The sequence below is a fragment of the Sturnira hondurensis genome, unplaced genomic scaffold (assembly GCF_014824575.4).
Source record: "Sturnira hondurensis isolate 20B ecotype Veracruz unplaced genomic scaffold, ASM1482457v3 Scaffold0021143, whole genome shotgun sequence".
Taxonomy (NCBI): Eukaryota; Metazoa; Chordata; class Mammalia; order Chiroptera; family Phyllostomidae; genus Sturnira; species Sturnira hondurensis.
The window spans coordinates 22,435,159-22,455,533 of NW_028093774.1; the positions used below are offsets into that span (position 1 = coordinate 22,435,159).

Here is a 20,375-nt window from a genome sequence, read left to right on the forward strand (position 1 = left end):
CTGGGCCTACCCTGAAAGAAAGTACCCTTGTGTCTGTGGGGAGCACTTTATATATTTGCCTATCGCCTGAGCCCACGGCTCGATTACACTTCCAGACTCTCCTGCGGTGGGCTGAGTTCTGACGCTGGCAGTGACCTATGCCCCCTCTAGACCCAGACCACACAAACTCCTACATGACCTTCCACAGCCCCATACCCTTTTTTTCCCATCTGCTGGCTAAATAGAAAGGTCATCAAGGGCCCTGGGTGGGCAGAGCCACAATGTGGAAGGAGCCTGGGATTCTGAAGAACCATGAAAATTGATGTCCATTTTGGGTCTGACCTGATTGAAAGTTTGTCGTGTTAACTGCCCCTGCCCCCGGCCCGCAAATGTGGGGCTTACCTATTTTGGCATCTAGTATTATCTCAATTAATGTAACATCTTAAGAGTCAGAAGGGACTTTTAAAGCCGATCCACTCCTGCCCCAGGCAGTACATGAGTGCCATCGGCAACACCCTGGACAAGAGGTGCTGTAATCTGCATTTGGAAAACCCTAGAACCTCGGAACTCACAAAACCCCTCCTCCCCAGCCTGTCCCAGTCAAATGGTCTCTGACTTCTATGAGCAGAAATACCACTTCCTCTGCGACTTACTCTCTTTGGCCCCGATTCTGCGTTCTGATACTAGAAACAAACCCAGACCTTCTCGTTCTGTGAGACAGCTCTTCAAATATTTGGGTAGTTCACCTAATACACCGTCAATGTCTCCTTGAGTGCCCCCTCCAGGGGAAGCACGCCCGGGCCCCTCGCTGCTTCCTTGCAGGCTGGGCCCTGGAGCCCCTCCCTGATTTGGTCCCAGTTCCCTTTTGTTTACCTTCCTTTGACAACGTGGCACCTAGAACCAGTGTTTCGTAGGGCAGCACAGTTCACAAGGAAGTAGAGGAGTCCAATTTTCTGGTGAATTCTAAACTTTGGATCACTCCACCTTTGTCATCCCCACACCTCACTTTAAATGAGTACAGACCTTTGAAGGTGGCCTTGTCTTTTCAGGATGGGATGTGGGATAAAAAAAACAAACAGCCTGAAAGGGCAGCATGGGTCTTGGCGTGGGTCTGAAGGTTGATGGGAGGGAGAGGACCCGCCGGTAGCGCCCCTGGGATAGATCCCCAGCGGAAAGGCTGGAGAACTGGCTGAGGGTTCTGGCTACTGTCCTGCACTCAGAAATAAGGTTTCCAGAAATTTGACTGGTTGCCAGAGGGGAGACCAGGTCAGGCCTGAGCGCCTAGACTTTGTGTTTCTCTCCAGCTCTCTGGAACGTCAATGAACCCTGCACAGGAAACTGCCGGGGGTCCCATCCTGCTCTTTCTGTGCGCCCCCCAACCCCCAGCACCAGCCTCCTGACACTGGCCTGCAAACCCCTCACTTCTCAACCTCAGAAGCAGGACTTCTAAGCTTTTCCTGGCTCTGGCTCCGGGCTGACGTCTATGAGCTAAACTTTGCATCCAAAACTCTCCTCCTCATTCACATTCTTTGAGAGCGAGGGAGAGTATGTCTGTGTGCTTGCGCGTGTGGGTCCGTTTCCGCCAAATTATACAAGTTCAACATTTGTCCTCGGAAATGAAGAACAAAGCAGAAATCAAATAAGAACTGTAATCCCAAGTTGGGGGTGGGGGAGAGACTCTAACCTGTTTTTTCCTCAAAAGAAAAATAGTTCTCTTTTGTGGGTTGCCTAGAAACGGGGAGGTTTCCAGCATCAGCAACAGCTCTCCCCGGGGCAGGCGGATTATCTTTCTGCTGAGCTGGCTGAACCATTATTTATCACCTGCCAAGACTGATTACTCACCCTGGGACAATGACAGCCCTTCCTTTCCCCTGTTAATTACTGTCATCATTAATATCCATGTCACTAATTAGTATTCATTCACATTGAAACCCCTTCCTCGCTGTCATATCCGTTCCCCCTCCACCGCACCCCAGCCTGTGGCACTATTGTCTGGATTTCTACCCGCTTTTGGCTTTCTGGGCTCAGTGTCTAGCCTAATTGTCTCCCCAGTCCACCAGGCCCCATTTGCATTCACAGAGCTGAAGGATCCTTCACACACTTTTTTTTTTTTTTTTTGTAAAAACGGGAAAGTCACAAAGGCCCTTTTCCTTTTCTCCTAGCACGGTGGGGACCCCAGGCCTCGGTTTCTGGTCCCGAGCGCAGCCACCGTGACAGTTAGGGTCTCCATCTGGGGACTGGGTGACTGTCCTGCCCGGTGGAGGGCTGCACTGCCTCCTCCTGGCCACTGCCCTCTAGTGGCAGCAGCACCCACCTCCTCACCACCCCTCCGATGCCACGGGCACCCCGTAGTGGTGTCAGCAAACTCGACGGTGCTTAGGGCTGTGGACACTCTCCTCCTGCAGGCGTGGGGCTTCCTGGGCTTCCCAGAACTGAGCCAGAGGGGCTGGCCTCCAGCCTGGTGGCAAGAGGAAACTATTGCCGGTTCAGGCCCAGGAAGAAGTCAGGAAGAAAAATCCGTCATAATACTCTTTCCATGAGAAGACCTGCAGTGCTTACACTGTAGAGTCAGACGAGAAGAGTCTAAATAACCATCAGGAGAAACCATTCTCCTTTTCTTTTCTCTTTCTTTTCATCTTTCTTTCCACCCTTCCCAGCCATTCTTTCCATCTTATTACAAAATGAATTTCAAAACGATTACTTTTCCATTCTGTCCGCAATTCATTGTTGAGCTTTGGAATCACCGGTGGGTTCTGGTTCTGGTCTTAGTCAAGGTGCCCTGCCCAGGGCTAAAAATCACCGTGGAAACCTGGGAGCAGCTGTGGGATAGTCAGCCTCTATGCCCCAAGGTCCTAAAACTCTCGGCTTAACAGTAAGCTGAATCTACCAGCATGCATTTCAGGGGTATCTCTGAAATACACCAGAAAGCACCCAAAACACTTCTTCACAATCCAGTGGTTTGTTAGCGTATTTATGGAAATACTTATAATGGGCAGGCATGTGTTATGTGTCTGTAAGTATTGTATATATGCATTTCAATTATGGCATATATATATATATATAATTATGTTTATTGGAAGGGTCTTTGGACACAACTCAAAAGTTCTGTAGTAGGAGACTGTATAAATAAATTATGGCTCATTGTACAGTAAGTATTTATTGAACACCTATTATATTAAATAGAGAAGCATACTGAAAACAGTATACATCACAAAATGATTTTTACAATAGAAAATATCTACTTGCATTTATATTCTACTAGTCACACTTGCACAGATATACACAGTAGGGAGAAGAAACGTTCTGCGAGTGTACTTAAACTGCTAACTTTAGGTCATCTCGGGGTGGGGGGAGGGTCACGCTATAGGAAATTTCTGTTCTTTACATTTCCTTATCATTGGAGTTCATAGAAGGTAATACATTATTTTGCACTTAGAAAAATACTTCTCGTTTTAAAGAGCAGGGAGGAAAGACCTGGCCTCTGAGACAGACGTGGGGAATCCGGGCTGCAGACTCAGAGAGGAGAGAGCACGGGGAACAGGAACGCCCGCTGCGCCCACCCCACCCGGACGCCCGCTGCTCCCGGGGTGAGCGGTGGCGGAGCGCTGGGGGTCGGAGGCAGGACTCGCACAGCGGCCTTTTCCCAGAGGAGTGGAGAGTGTGAGGCTCTCCTCTGGGCCCTCTCTCTGGCCATCTGACGGGCCCAGAACCTCAGAGTGGCGTTTTGTCGATTCTCCCAGGCTATTCCCCATAGTCCTGGACAGAGGGGGGCAACCTGCCCCACCCCTCACTGTCGATCCCACCCCGCCCCCTCTCCCTCTTCCCCTCGCTTCCTGTTTGCTTCTGCGGAGTGAGACTCAGGGACCTCCCCCCACAGAGACCTCGGAGTGAGACTCAGGGACCTCCCCCCACAGAGACCTCCGAAGTGGTAGTAATTCTACATCAACATAAACTGGATTTGAGTAAGCTGGTAAGATCTTCCAATATTTTAAGGAGTTCTCTTTCTGGTTCAAGGAAGAGACCCTTATTATAAAAGGGTTCTATTCTGGCCTTTGTCTTCAGGGGTTTTAAGTTGGCTCCACGATTTAGATTTCGAGATATTGATTCATGGAACTTCTTCCCCAGTAAGTCAGATCACAAGCAGATCCTACAGGAAACACTCCCTCCCTCCATTCTTCCCGAAGTATTGTATCCGTCTGAGCCCAGACTAAATTATGCAAACTTGATAAACAGACTGGCTCCAGTCACCTGCAAATTCCAAGTTACCTTAAACTTGGTAGCGTATGTATCCCAGTATTGGTAACTGAAGCAATCGATAACTTACTTATCAATCCTCACCATGAGGAAAAGATACTTCCGTTTGAGTAAACGGTTCCGGGAGCCCAGCAAAAGGTAAGGTGGTTCCTGCTCCTCAGTCAAGGTTATGACTCAGTCTGACACTGGATTCTCACAGACCTGCCAAGGTCTCGGCTGCACCTGTGCGTGAAGGAGGCGGCTTTGTGCCAGCTCATCGAGCCTGGAGGTGCCATTGCAGGCCAACGCTCCCGAAAGGGGAGCGACATCCAGAGCGCCCGCTGCGTACCAGGCCAGAGTGCGCACTTGACCCTGTTAGCACATACCACCCTGACAGTAATTGTGTAAGATATAGTAACTGTTATACCCATGAAAAAAATGAAGCCCAGAGAGGCCCAAGGGCACATCCTGGCGCCGATATCAGAGCAAAGGTGGAAACCCATGCCCCCTCCCGCCAAATATTACTTCCACTGCACCACTCAGCTCCTCCCCCTGAAGGAGACATTAATTTAGTGATAATAACAATTGCTACTCTGTGGTATTATTTATCGAGCACTTTCTATATTCCAGACTTTGGAGTAATCCCACTACAATAAGCCTGTGATGTAAGTAAATCATTTCCTTTTTGTAGATAAATTGAAGGATGTTCTAAAGGAGGACAGTTTTTACAGTTTCAGACCTTCCTTTTATGCCTTAGTTGGAAAAAAAAAACCCTTTAAAAATGCAACAATTAGCTAGCAGAGAGCGCAAGAGGCACAGTTAAACTGGGCTTCGCAGAGGGGCGCCGACTCTCTGGCCGCCAGACCGATGAGGAAGGGCCTCGTGGCGCTGCTGGGGCCGACTGCGCGGTCCAGGGGCTTGAGCTCTTTCCAGGAAAGGCGTGGCAGATTGAACGGATACACCCTTGCTCACCGAGCACGTGAAGCGATAAAACAGTGTTTACAGCGTCAGACTGACTTGGGGTCGACTCACGCTCTGGCATTGCCGAACTCCGTGACCCTGAGCAGGTTTCTTGGCCACCACCCACCTAGTCTCCATTTCCTCACGGGCCAGCTGGGGGAAGGAAAGGGTTTTCCTGAAACGGAAGGTTTGTTATCAGGCCGCCTGTCTCCTTGTGCCTTCATTGCCCCAAATGGAAGTGAGGGCAACAATGATGAGACCTGCCGCACGGGCTCGGAGGGTCAAAGGAAAGGCTGCACGGGCGGTGATGCTCCCCCGGTGCTGGCGCACAATTATGGTAACGCACATTAGCTACGGATTCCGTCCATGTTTCGGGACTCTTGTATTGGAGCCAAGGGTCTAACCGAGTCATCCGCATGACTCAGTTCATCCGCATGGCCGGGAGACACAGCAGCAAGGTGAAATTCATGTGTTATTTGTCTGCTTTTCATTCTAGGCCTTAGAGAATCTCAGATGTCTTCTGATGTCTTCAGGAAGGGATCTGCTGACAGCTTGCTGGACGGAAGGAGAAACGAAGGCAGGCGTGGCAGGGAAGCTTTAGGAGCCTGATGGGGCCTCAGTGAGGGAGTGGGTCCCCTTTCTGGTGCTTTTCTGCCCCTGCTCCCCGGGAGCACATTTGCTGGAAATTGAGGGTGGAAAGCCAAACAGGTGCCTTCACCCCACTGTCATTCAGTCGAATATAGCAAACTGAGCATCATCCTGGTGCTGTGACCGCATTAAGCCTTCTTCTCCCTCCTTTTCTCCTCTGCCCCATGGACCAGCTTTCCACTCCCAGAAGGCACTTTACTCTAGAGGCCCCACTGCAGGGCCTTTGCACACACTGTTCCCTGGGCCGCTAACATGCTCCCCTTTCTCCAGTGCACCGCTCCCTCCCACTGACTCCCACAGCCCCCTGGCCCTGCCTCCTTGGGGAAGCCTTCACAGCTCCCCAGGCCAGATCCAGGCCCTCTGGCTCCCCTCTGCAGGGATTGGGTTCCTTCTCTTCGGAGCACTTGTCTCGGTTTGGAATTAGACGTTTATGATGTGCTTATTTGATCAGTGCCTGCCTGCCTCTCTGTCTTAGTTTCCTGCAGCTGCTGTAACGAAGTACCACAAACCGAGCAGCGGAAACCAGGGAAATTTATTGTCCCACAGTTCCGGAGGCCAGACAGCTGACACACAGGGGCTGGCAGGGCTGGTTCATTGAGGGCTGTCTGGGCGAGTCTGTTCTGCGCCTCCCCTGCCACGACCGGCACCCCGCTTCTGGTGGTTTGCTGGCAATCTTTGGCGTTCCTTGGCTTGCAGATGCATCACCCCATCTCTGCCTTTGTCTTCACATGGCCTTCCCCCTGTGTGCGTGCCTCTGAACCCTATTTCTCCCTTTTCATACAGACACCGGTCATACTAGATTAGGGTGCACCCTAACCCCTAACTGGCTCATCTTAACTGACGTGCAGCGACCCTCTGTCCAAATAAGGTCGCATTGGGAGGTACTGGAGGTTGGGGTTTCCACACATGAACTTTTGGAGAGACACCGTTCAACTCACAGCACTGGCTAAACTGCAGCTCTGGGCGGGGAGGGCTGTGTGGTGCCGTTCCGCCTCCGGCACCGAGCAGAGGCCTGGCATGCAGTGGGGGGTTGATAAATGCTTGCTGGTCACCAGTTCTATGCAGATAGACATCACATACTATACATCCATCCATATGCACCTATTCACTGCATTTTAAAAAATTCTTTCAATTTTTTGTGGCCCAGGGAAACCTCATCGCAGACCAGCGCCGACCTCGGATGGGCATTTTGCAGCCACTGTTTGAGATGACAGGTTCGGGGGTTTTTCATCCTTCAGCGTTATCTTCTTTCAAATGTCCCGTTTTTCTTTGTGCAGAAAGAAATCTCAAAAAAATGAATGCATTCAAAAATGCTGGGTGGCAATTCAGACTGTTTTTTCCCCTCATTCAAGGCTGGATGTCAGTGAAAGAGAACAGCGAGTAGAGGGAAGGTGAAGTCTTCCAGTCTCGCCTGCAGGGTCCGAAAGACACTGGCCGCTGCTCTCTGTCTGCTGCCCCTGCTGCTGCCCCACTGGCTTCCAGACCGTGAAGTTCACGCTGTCTTGTGACCGGCTCTGGCCATGTGTGATTCTTGCTTCTTAACAGGATGCCTTCTGCCTCTGACTTGGTTTTGAACAGGTTGGAGGAATTAAATCCAGACACCTGGGGTATGATTTTGAACCCGGAGATACCCAAGCAGCACTGCTGTATCCAGTCTTCAACCAGCCCCCCCCCCGCCCACCCCCCGGCCAGGGCCACCTCCCTGGGGTCCTCTAGCAGGCCTGGCGACCTGGCTTGCCCATCCTCCATGGCCATGTGGCAACTGCGCCCCCAGAGCCCTATGGCCTGCACAGCAGGAAAGACAACCAGCAACCAGCTGATGGAAACCCCCTGGTGGGCCTTCCCCCCAGCCCTTGCGCTTCCGCCTTCTGTGAAATGTAAAGCTTCCGTGTGCATTAGGAAAAATAATAGGGGGCAGGAGACCCGGCGAGGTTATTACAAACTCATAAATCAACCAGAGGCTCTGAGGGTTGTGGTGAGGCGTCTGGAACGGGCTCCCCCGGATAGTTAGCTCGCCCCAGCCCCCACGATTGATTCATAACCTCATAACCCTCCTGCGTCCGAATCCCAAGTCTTCTATCTAATTGTCAGCAGCCGAGTACATGATTTGCAAGAGGATGTGGGCAGTGGCAGATGTGGGGGTGGGGAGAGATTAGTTTTGTCAATCAAAAGCATCCAGGGCGAGGTGCAGCGCGCTGGGGATTTAGCCCAACGACCAGCTTATTAAAGAAAAGGCTGAAGGTGGCTGCATTGATCTGGCCTCAGCGCTGGGGGGGGGGGTGGGGGGGTGGGGAAGGGAGGATCTCAGCCATTGTGGGTGTGTGGGCGGTTCTCTGAGTAGAAGGCAGGCGGCCACTGATGCCTGCCTTCTACTCATTCCACAGGCAGGGATGAAAAACAAATGTGCGGAGCGGTGGCTGTGGTGAGAAGTGATCTAATGCCAGGTGTCCAGTGGCATCAGAGAGCAGTATAAATATTTTGAAGGCTGCTGAGCATTTCCGGGAGGGCTGGAGGGGACCGAGTGGCCGGAAGGCATCAGAAACTCGACTGCCTTCCAACGTTGTCTGACAGGCCTCTCATTTGTGAAGATTTGAATCGAGAACATGGTTCATGGACATTTTATATTTAAATGAATCTGTGGGACTCAGGCTTTCTTGAGGGGAGCAGGAGAGGAGAGTCAAGAGGTAGCTTTGTGACGCCCAGGTCTGCAGACTGTTGTCACTTACCTGGAATGGGATCCGCCCACCCCCAGGGCAATAATACTGATAAATGTCCACTGTGTGCTTCAAGCTTAGGCCTGCAAAGTGCACGGGACGTCTGCGCACACCTTGGGACGGTTGAGGTGTGCCAGCAGGGAGTGTGAGCAGGCTGGGTTCCGAGCAGAGTCTGGGACACTGGGTCTTAGGCAAAGATTGCATTGGCATTGCACTGATTCTAGTTCCAGTTCCCTGGAGCTCCATCCTGGTGGTGTGGACTTGGTTTTTGTAATCACTCAGACCTGGGTTCAAATCCTAACTACTCAGTCACTCTGAGCTACTTAGTCACTCTGAGCCTGTCTACCCACCTGCAAAGTGGGGTCACTCACAGAATCTACTCTAGATTCTGTTTTAAGCATAAAAATGAGGACTTGGCACAGACCTGTGGTGCAGTCCCTGGCCCCAACTGGGGCACACCATCGAATGTGGGTTACTCTCCTTCCTTTGTCACTTAACTGATGCACCCCCTTCGTCCGTTCAAAGTGGAGTCTAGATTGGTCTCCTGGGCAGAGCCCCACCTTAGAGTTAGGCCTTTCTACCCCCTTGTCCCCAGGACAGTTTGGAGCTTGTTCTAACTTGGCTCTCTCAAGTATCTCAGTTCCATGCAGACAGATGAACCCATCCTTTCAAAGATCAGTAAATCCTTCTCTCTCAGCAGAGGATTTACTCCCGGACCAGTTTCCAGTTCTTGATGCCGAACATCTAAACGGACCCCAAGGAACCCCGAGCTCGCTCTCTCTCCGTCTCAGCTCCCGCCAAGCCCTCAGCCTGGCTTCTCCCCTGGGAGTGGCCAGGAGGCAGGTGGCCTGGGTGAGACTCCAGGTCCCCCTCCGGCCAGCTCTGTGACCTTGGGGATGTGCCTTGACCTTCCTAAGCTCTGGTTTCTATAAGAGAGGAGAAAAGCACAGTCTGAGAGCATGAACATGAGGATAATGCTTGTAAAAGGTTCAGCCCCGGGTCCTTTGGCACACAGCACATGATCCGTGAATGTTGACTGCGTCACAGTGATCATGGCCATTATTCTGACTGGAACATTTCCATCCATTTACTTCAACGAGAATAAGATGGCTCTGTTCTTACACAAACAGTGCACTCTCGGGCTACAGGGGCCCTGGCTGGGATATTTGCGGGGTGCTATGGGGCCACGGACCGGGAGCATCCAGTTCCAGCTGACTCAGTGTTGGGAAGCGGTTCACAGAGAGGGAGGTGCGTGGGGTCAGTGGGGACAGTGGGAGAAGGGGGCGGAGGAGCACTGGATGTACATAGAGCCAAGGGCTCTCACAGAGCAGCGTGAAGCAGCCTTACCAGGGACGCCGTGTCACGTGTGACATTTACATCCAGATCGAGGTGGTCGAACAGCATATCTCTGTGAAAGGGCAAGGGGTCTTAGGAGGGCAAAAGGCCCCAGCGTGCGCCGGCTCTGCCTGTGTGTAAAGCACTGTGCTGGACATCAGAGGCTGAGATCCAAGCGTGAGTCAGAAGAACCCAGCTTAAGAGCTAAAGGGAAATGACCTCAGAGCTGCTGAGTGATGATCTCATGGGTTCCCAGCATGAGGATGGGGCCTGCCCGTCCCTCCGCCCCTGTTTTCAATCTGGGGCTCATGGCCCCAGACAGCACTGTGGTGAACCCTCCCTGCAGTCTGCCTCTGGTAGGTGGTATGCAGCTGGGCCAGTCTGCAGCCTCTGACCCTCCACTGTCCGTCACTGTCTGGGGTCCAGAGCCCCTTTCAAGCTTCACTGAGGCCCCCCAACCCAGAAGGGCTTGTGTGCAGCATGGTAGCCCACCACTGTCTCCCCAGCTCCCCATCTCTCAGCTGCTTTGGGCTTCTCTAGGGTCTGCTGACATCTTACCTCCCCAGAATCCCTCACTTTGACTCCACCATGAATAATAGCCCTGAGTGCCGAGGGCAGACAGCTAGGGGGGCCTAAGGGTGCAGGGTTGTCCGGGACCACTAGACAGAAGTGATGGTGGGAGTGAGTGGCAGGAGCTGGTCAGGGGCCTGCGTGTCCTGAGCCTGCTGAGGACTGGCGGGTGCCCTGGATACCCAGAGGCGGACGGGATGGTCATCAGTGAGAGCCCAGGGCATGTCCACACTGGCCCCATTCCTGCCCCACTCTTTCCTCCCTAAATCCTTTTCTTCTTCAGGTCTTTAAATAGGGGATCAGAGTCTGACTTTGGAGGACTTGAGAGAAAAGTGAAGCCAGCCATTGGAGACGGAGGGGGGCTGTTAGTGTCTTCAGGCCAGCCCTCCACACCTGCCTTTCTGGTTTCTGCAGGCCAAGTTCTCGGTCAATAACACATCCACATGTGGGGAGAGGGAGGGGCTCGGAGGGGAGGAGAACAAGGTCCCCGAGGCCTGCTGTGGCTGGCTCCCTCAGTGTCCCATCCCAGTCCTCTCTGTCTCCTAGATAACAAACATCTGATGAACATATTAACGAATGTCATTCAAAATCAATAATTTGCATTTTGGTGTATCTAATAACTAGGCTGTGTTTTTTCTTCCAGAGGTTGGTTTTGATGGGGCTGGTTACTTCTCGGGACTACTTCTGAATCTTGATAGCAAGACAGGCCCGATTATTGGTGTGGGGAGTTGCCTTGCATTTGCTGTGGCAGACTGTGTGTGCTCAAGAACTGGGGGCCAACGCACAGCCTTATTTTAAGTTATTCAGGACTAGAACCTGATACATCAGGAGCCCCTCCCTGACCATCCTGATTCTCCTGGAGGTATTATAGTCCAATATGGCCGAAGCTCCGAAACGACGTTAGAAGCCCAGGTTACGGCTGAGGCTGTACAGCTCAGACTGCAGGCAGGCAGAACTGAAGGCTGGGGTCTGACCGATGTGCGATGAAAACACTGCTCCTCTTTCCAATCCCTGTTCTCAGCATGGCCACGCCCATGCTGATGAGAGAGAAGCAGACCGAGAGACCCAGATTTGGAATGTATTAAGAAGTGAGTTGTATGTTGTTTTGATGGATTTGGATTAGGTTCAGCTGGACATTGCAGATAAACAAAATAAAACAACAACGAAAAATCCCAGCAAGATGACGGTGGTTTAACATAGAAATGTATTTATAAAAGAAGTCTGGAGATGGCTATATGGGGACCCCAGTAATCCTGCGTTAGTGTTTCGCTTCTGCCTTCCCAGAGCTTGGCTTCCTCCCCCAAGGTCACCTTCTGGTTCGAAATGTCCGCTGAAGGATCAGCCATCACATCCCAGCTTCGGGCAAGAGGAGGAAGAAAAGGCAGAAAAGCTAAAGAGTGATGCTCCCAATAGAGACACCTTCCTTTAACCATAGTCTCCAGAAGTCCGATTTTCTACTTACACATTGTGCTACACAGGACAATAGCCCCTCCCCAAAGACATCCATATTTGAATCCCTGGAACCGTGTCTATCTACCTTCCAAGGCCAAAGGAGATAGAATTACAGTAAGGCCCTCAAGATGGAGAGATTATCCTGGAGTATCCAGGTAAGACCGATAGAATACAAGATCTTTATAAGGGAGAGGTAAGAGTGTTGGGGTAGGGGGTGAGAGAGAGAAGAAGAAGAAGAAGGAAAGAGGAGGAAGAGGAGGAGGAGGAGGTGGAGAGGGGTGTGTGTGTGTGTGTGTGTGTGTGTGTATGTAGTGGGGAGGGCACTGGCTAGCTGCTGACTTTGAACTTAGAGGAAAGGACCATGAACCAAGGAATGCAGGCAACCTCTAGAAGCTAGAAAAGGTCAGGAAACAGATTCTCCCCGAGCCCCCGAAAGGAACGTAGGTTCTTCCTTAATCTTAGCCAAGATCCATTTCGGACTCCTTCCTCCAGAATTGTAAGGCAATACATTTGTACTGCATTGTCTTACGCCACTAAATTTCTGGTACGTTGCAGTGGCTGCAATAGAAAAAACATAGCTATTTTCTTACTTTCTATGATTTCCTTGAAATAAGTTTCTACAAATGGAATTTTGGGTCATTTTCAAGCCTTCAGAACCTACTGTACAACTGGCCTTGAGAACACCATGAGCCCAATTCTCCTCCCCCCGAGGGGACCCTCTTGCTTCCATCTCGGTGCCCTAATCAGTCCTGGGTATCTGCACTGTTGGTGTCACTGCTGATCTTCCTGGGAGAAAACGGCAGCTCTCTAGGAAAAGGAGGTTTTTATGAATGAGGTTTAAATGATTTTAGTACATTTATTGACCGTTTGTTTTTCTTCTACTGGGGTACCCATCTTTTTATATTGATTGATAGAAATTTATTAACTATTAAGGACATAACACTTTATCTGAAAATTGTACCATACAATTTCCCCCTCTCATTTGTTATTCCAAATGAAGATGCCTTTAGTGGTAGAATTTTTATTTTTTAAAGATTTTACCTATTTACTTTTAGAGGGAGGGAAAAGGAGGGAGAAAGAGAGGGGGAGAGGAATGCCAGTGTGCGAGAGAACATGCAACCAAATGGGGACTGAAACCACAACCCAGGCAGGTGCCCTGACCAAGAGCAGAGCCCTTGACCTTCATTTGGCAGGACAATGCCCAACCCACTGAACCACACCAATTGGAGCTAGTGGCATAATTTTCAAATATTTTACGTTCAAACCCACCAACTCTTTGATTTACAGTTTCTGCTGTTGGTGTCATGCTTGCGATATTGTCAAGACAGTTGAAGGGATGAGCTTTTGTGAGTTTTTGTTGCATTCATTTGTCCACTCATTCAACAGATACCTCCTGAATGCTTCCCACATCCCAGGCACCGCTCTAAGCCCTGGAGTACCATGGAAAGCATAGAGCTCAACCCAGAATCCCTGAAGCTTTTATGACCGGAAGTACAAACTCAAAACACACCCGACTGTGTTGCAAGATCCACCACACAGCAGACTTTGACCCTGAGCTGAGATCCAGCAATGCCACCCAGAACTCGGATTCCTGGATCCCGGGGCATTTCACACTGAATGGAATCTACATAAGCACGACATGGGAAATGTCTATATAATCTTCATAAGCATGCGAAGGAAACAGCAATGTCCACAAATGAGAAGGCGTGAGATGACACATCAGCCCCAAAGGAACAATCAGCATTGATGCAACTTTTCATTTCATTAGTAAGGTAAATACAGACACTATCTATCTCAGAGGGCTCTTTTTAGAAGCTCTCTGAACCAAGAAGTCCCAGCGAAGGAAGAATTGCCCGTCCTTAGAGGGTTTTCACAGAGAAAGGCTTATTAGTGAGAAATAGCATAACAGGGTTATGGCCTCTCGGCTGGACCCCATCAACTCGAGAAAAGTCGAAATGCCCCTGGGTTCGCTGACTCCACAGTGAACGAGCCTCTGATTTTTTGTTACCCTTTACGTCTTTCCAGCCCCCATTTTTATTTTGAAGTGAAACATAATGAAGTCCCAGAAAACTCACCTTAAAATTAGTGCCCTGTAAGAAATGTGAAGGACTCGAGCCTACGACACTGGGGACATCCCAGCAGAGACTGAACAGGACAGGATGCTTGCCTGCCCTTATCGACCTGGGAGAGGTCACACACGTGTGTCTACATACAGGCCAAGAGGCAGGCTTTTCCAGGAAACCCCCTCACAGGTGGCAACCTCCCCCACCTCCATTTACAGAACCAACTCAAGCCTGAAATATCATGGCTTCATTGCCTGAGTACATGTCTCCAGGAGGCTGGAAGCCACATGAGGAGGGGGATAGGGCCTGGTTTTGCTCCTCATAATCCCTGTCTAGCGCTGAGTGAATGAACGGATGGATGGGAGTGAAGCTTTCACCTAGTCTGTGGGTTCCTGGTTAGGGGGTAGGGATCAGACTCTTAACTTGTGAGAAATGACTTTGGAATGAATAACTTGCAGGCAGTTATTTCTTTTTTTAAATGAATAACATTTTTTATTGTTACTCAATTACAGTTGTCCCTATTTTCCCATTACTCTCCCCTGCCTTACCCACCCTCCCCATCTCCCACACTCAACCCTCCCTCCTCCCCGTTGTCTTTGTCCATGGGTCCTCTATTCCTGTTCCTTGACTTGAGCCTTCCCCGTCTTTCCTCATTATCCCCCTCCCCACCTCTGGCCACTGTCAGTTTGTTCTTTATTTCCATGTCTCTGGTTCTGTGTTGCTCATTTGTTTGTTTTGCAGCCAGTTATTTCTATACCACCTTATATCTTAGAACTAAGGACTATCCATTCTCTTTTGAGATGAGAAAGCCAGCACGTGGCCACCCAGCCTGTGCAGGAGGGTCAGGTGGGCATTAGTGGGAGGAATACGGGTGGAAAAGGAACGGCCCTGTAAACAGGACGCATCTCTGCCTCTTTCACGATCTGGTCTACAGCCAGCCCTGACACTCGTGGCTCCTGAAATGATCTTTCTACAGTCGTGTTCCTCATTCAAAACTCAGCTGGAGGACCATCCTCCGGAGGACCAGCCTCCAGAGGCCAGAAGTTTGAAATCAAAGCGTCACTGGAGATGGTTCTCCCTAGAGGCTGTGAGAAGAATCCGTCCTTGCCTCTCTCCCAGCCTCTGGTGGTTCTTGGCAAGCCTGGGTGCTCCTCGGTTCCAACATCTGCCTCTGTTTTCACGTGGCTGTCTTCTCTGGGTCCTCTTTATAGTCTTAATAAATGAGTTCATTTGTATTTGACCTCCCACGCCTATTGAGTGGCACATTCCTCCATGTATAATATCAGTTGACTTGACCCTTGGATGCCCCTCAAGTCTGATGCCACCCCACCTTCACAGGGGCACCCACTGCCCCCAGCAGGCAGGGCACTCCCGGTCTCCCGGGCTGGCTCACTGAGCTGGACCCGAGTCCTCCTAAAGAGAGAGAGAGAAAGAGAGACTTCTTTCTCTCACTCACTGAACTTTAACCCTTCAACTCCAGGGGCACCTTTCCAGGGCACCGTTTTAGACTTGTCATTTCTCTAGATTTGGTTTCCCCAAGAGTGTAGCAACTAAGAAGAAATTACTAAATCATCTCACTCTTTGTTATAGCATGTAATAAATGAAGGTATTAGGTATCTTTTCATATTAGATGTGTAGAGTATGTTATTGCAATCAGCTATAGCTGCACATTACAGTTATAGTGAGGTAAGAATTCCATCCTTACATCTGATTTAGCCCTTGAAACGACCCTGTAAGGCCGCTACTTTTCAGATGGGGAAACCAGGGCCCCAGCTTCCCTGTGGCATTGGGACAGGTTACATCGTACAGCGGCCTCCAAGGGAGGTGGCGGCGGGAGCCACCTGTGGGAGGGGTGCAGGCCATCAGTGCACTGCCCAAAGAGAATTTAAGGCCGATAAAGAGTATCAGGGATGAACACCCTCTCTCCTTACGGCCCCACTGATGCTGGAGCTGAGCCCAGCCTTGGGGTTTCAAGCCCAGTGCCTGTCCTTCTCCACCCCAGCCCCTTGGAGGGAGGGGCAGGGTGAGTGTAGAGGTGCCTGGAGGGCAGCACCCCACACATTCAGCTCACAGTTGGAGGGAACAAAATCTTTTTTTCCCAAGGGAGTGCGCTGGGTCAGCTCGAGGTGGGAAGGCAGCCACCAAAGGCATCACATCGTAGCTGGGAATTCTGAATTTTGACGGCACCACTTCTCTGCTCTGGGTGCAAGATGTTTCTATGCAGCCTTTGATTTTGTTTGCAATACCAACTATGGCATTTCCCATAATTTTTATTATCAGGCAAATCTTATTCTCCCGCAGTTCCTGTCGCCTGGCCCAATCTGTGACTCCTCATCTCTGAACTGATTTTCACGCCATCAGCCGACTCATCCTGCCCCCCTCCCCCAGTCCCATTCCTTCCACTGGCCCCGCACTTTCTAACTATGAAAATTTCAACCCACTCATCCTGTTGCCTGCTCTTTTCCTGGTTTCACAGGGAAAAAGAGGTGCTCTCCAAGTTTGAAGACAATATCAGTATGATAAAATCTAACTGTACTCATCTTCTTGGCAGAAACAGCCTATTGGCTTAAAGCAGAAGTTACTCAGGGGTGAATCTGGTCCTTGGCTGGAGGCCAGCATTCTGTCCCACCTTGAGTTTCCAATCGCTACTGAGGTGCAATGCACACTGTCACCACACAGAGGCGCTGTGGCTCTGGAAAGCGACAGCGCTTTGGTTGGCAGTGTGTTTCCAGTTAAAAAAACGCCTCCATCCAGAATCTTGATATTGATTTCTTATTTCTTTTAAAGTAATAATCATTGGTGTTCTGAATAACTGTTTACTTTCTTAGTCCTAGAAGTGAAGATCTGAAGCCTGTTTAATGTCATTTATAGAGTTTTCCGGAGGCTAAATAATGAAAGCCAAGGGCAACTTTTGGTTATAGCTGAAGTTACTTGCGCAGGTTTTTCTGAGTTTAAAAGTGTTCCTAAACCTTCAGGTTATGCATATTAAATCAACATGTTAGTTGTGGTGTTCCAACAGATAAGCAGGAATACAATGAGTGGTCAAGGAAAGCAAAGTTTTATATTTATTAAAGGCAGTGGTGGCGGGAGATGGGGGTGTGGGGGGTGGGCAGAGTTAGCTGGAGCAAGCCCGAACCCCGTTGTAAATACCAGGCCTTGTAAATTATGCAGCATTGATGGCTGGTTATTAAAGAAATGTAATTACGCCAGCAGTTCCAGCGTTTAGGGGGCTGTGGATTGGAGGCCTAGCTTCTTCAAAGTATCTGCAGAAAACCGTAATTCCCTCAGCCTTTCCCAGTGTTCACTGGGCGCATACCCCTGCCTGCAGACGGGATTAGTATTTGGCTAATACTGACTTCAAACACTTAAAGGCTGTGGAGTGAAAGACCTTCACAGACAACAGTGCTATAGAAAATAAAGTTCTTCCAGCACCGTGAGGTCCGCATTACCCACATGCTTGCACTCTTCGAGGAGTTAAAAAAAGGGGGGTGGGGCAAGCCCTAGGTCGGAGACTTAGTTCTGCCACTCAGGACTGCATTGTGCAGAGCACTAACAGGTGTGTCTCGAGCTCATCGTTTGCAAATGGAGGAATGTGGCTAAACTGCCTTCTGAGTCCATCTGATGCTGATGAACACCCCCCCCCCCCCCCCAGGTGCACAGGTGATGACCTTCCTGGTCTTCCGGACCATCTCTCCATCTTATACCCCCAGGTGGCCAAGTTGGACCATTTACTGTGCCCAGAACAAAACCTCTTTCTCCTGTTTGTTCACTTTTGCTCAACTTCCCCTTCCTCGGAGATCCTTTCTCCCTCCCCTCCATTTCCAAAGTTTTAATACTATTTCAAGTCCCAATGCCAAAGCCACTTCCTCTGAGAAGCCTTCCCTGATACCATGGGTGCAAATAGTCTCTCTGTTCTTTATAAATTTGCAGAACTTTATCTATACCTCTTTCTGGCATCTGCCATTGTGACAATGATTTCGGGAACCTTTTTGTCCTAACTAAGTCTCCAGGACCATGATTCACCTATGATTCATCGACACCGCAGGGTCCAACCCAGTGGCCAGCACGCAGCAGGAATCCAGGATCTGAACTCAACTTAAACACACTGGTGTCCAGCTGGCAGGACTTGGTCCCTGGTGTCCTCACACTGGTTCTCCCCAACAGCACAGGCAGGAGCGCAGATGGGTAGTGCTCAGACTCTGGAGCCAGATGCCCAAGTTTATAGTCTGGCTGTGCCACTTAAGAAGCTGTGTGAACTTGGGCAAGTTATACAACTTCTCCGTGTGTCTCCTGCCTCATCACTACAGTGGAGAAAATGATAGCAGCCACTTGCCAGCAATGCCCTGAGTATAAAATGAGCTATAACTTGTGCCCTAACTGGTATAGCTCAGTAGATTGAGCATGGGCTGTGAACCAAAGGGTTGCCAGTTTGATTCCCAGTCAGGGCACATGCCTGGGTTGTGGGCAAGGTCCCTAGTACAGGGCATGCAAGAGGCAACCACACACTGATATTTCTCTCTCTTTCTCTTTCCCTTCCTCTCACTCTAAAAATAAATAAATAAAATCTTTAAAAAAATGAGCTATAACTTGTAATGCACCTGAAAAAGTACCCAATGTAAAGCAAGCTCTCGAAAATGCTAGCTTGAAATAGTATTTTTATTATTAATTACCTCAGGACTTCTTGCCAACTAGCAGTAAGTTTCTTTCATGGTAAGAAAAAAAAATTGCCTTGAGGTGAACCCCGTGCCCGCTCCTGTCTTTGGTTCATTTCACCGGCACCCTCTGCAGCAGCTGGGAAGGTCATCCAGCCAGCCTGCTCCCTGGGTGGGCTCCAGCTTCGAGTCTGCAGAGTACGTTTGGCAAAGGCCTGGAGTGCATGGAAAACAGATTAACTTGCTATCGTTCCAGCCTGCCACCGGCCATTTGCTAAATTGCACAATTCGATAATGGCGAGTGCCCTCCCGCCCGCTCCCAGGCCCATCCAGGCGCCAGCCTTGCTTCTTATCTGTGTGGTGTTTCGGCTGTAATTCACCTGACCACTTGTGACATGTATCCTCTCAGCAGATTTGTGCTTTTATCTGCTGGGATTCAAGGACAGAGACAGGAGAGGGGACGAAGAGACTCGAGGAGGAACAAGAACCCAGCAGAATGAATGTGTTTTGAGTCACCTTCCACAAAGGGAGGTCTGGGACATTCTCCCTCAGGCTTAGAGCTCAGCCCTGGGTGTGCCTTCTATCTTGGGTCTGCTCGGTCTGTACCCTGGCTGCACCATTATTTCAGAAAAAACAACCAAGCAGAGCAATCCCATTTTCCTGTCCCGACCCTGCTATCATTTCCTCCTGCCTCCTCTCAGTCCCATTTCCTGGCAAAGTCTGCCCCATGTGCTTCTCCCACGTGACCTGGGTCCCATAAACTGGGGTCGGCTTCGTGTGTGGATGTGCAGCCTGGGGGTGGGGGATGGAGGGAAGGAGGGGGAATGGTGGCGACATGGGTAGCCTAACCCGTCCTCTTGTCTTCAAGCTCTCGTACCTCCTCCAGCCACGTTAGGCCGAAAGCACCACCTTAGATCTGCCCATCAAAAACTTGAGTCCAAAAGGATGGGAAAGTAGGCAGCCCTGTTGCTGCTCGTTACAGATGTGGAAACTGAGGCCCAGAGAGGTGAGAGCAGGAACGGTGAGTGCCCACCCAGCTCTGATAATGTGCCAGCCAGCATTCCAAGTGCTTTGCACAGACTAACCCATGAAAGCACCGAACAGCTCTGTGAGGTGCTGTGTCACATGTATGTTGTTGGTGAGGAAACTGAGGTACAGATTTGCTAAATAATTTGTCCAAGATCATCTGGCTAATGAGCGGCGGAACCAACATTTGAACCTGGCGCCAGCTCCAGGGTCTGGGCTCTCCACCCGTTATTCTGCCTCCCAGGAGCGATTTATCTGCAGGGGCGCTGTTACTACAGAGCCAGAGGGCCTAGACGAACTTTTTGCCTTCAAGTCTAGGCTCCCTAGGCTCCCTACTGTCTGGAAAAAAAGAAACAAACTGAAGATTTTCAGCCTGGCTTCCTGCCCCTTCTAAGTTTTATGCCAAGCCACCTTCCCAGGCTCCACAGAGGCCTTTTCCCAAACACACTTAACCCCAGCCCACGGCGGGCCAAGTGAGGGCGTGAATGTGAGGAAATAAACAAGGGATAGGAAGGACCGAGCCCTCTCAGGCTTACCAGCCAGCAGGCCTCACAGTAGACGGGGAATGTCTGACAGTGACATAAGCAATATCTCACTAAATCTTTCCAGTTCTGCCAGAGCCTGGTGCTTATCACACAATCTAGCTGGCAGGGAGCATTCCTGAAACCAGACACTGGCTGTTTACAATTCATTTCTCCCCTGAATGCAGACAGCACACTCGGGGTGCAAGGCTAGAAGTACCC

The 20,375-nt window shown here is 50.3% G+C and overlaps 1 protein-coding gene across 5 annotated transcripts in view; it reads right to left on the reverse strand.

The window, feature by feature from the left end:
• The window catches only part of RGS6 (regulator of G protein signaling 6), a 478,446-nt gene that overhangs the window by 86,910 nt on the left and 371,161 nt on the right, over window positions 1-20,375 (reverse strand). The gene's annotated exons all lie outside the window — the stretch shown is intronic.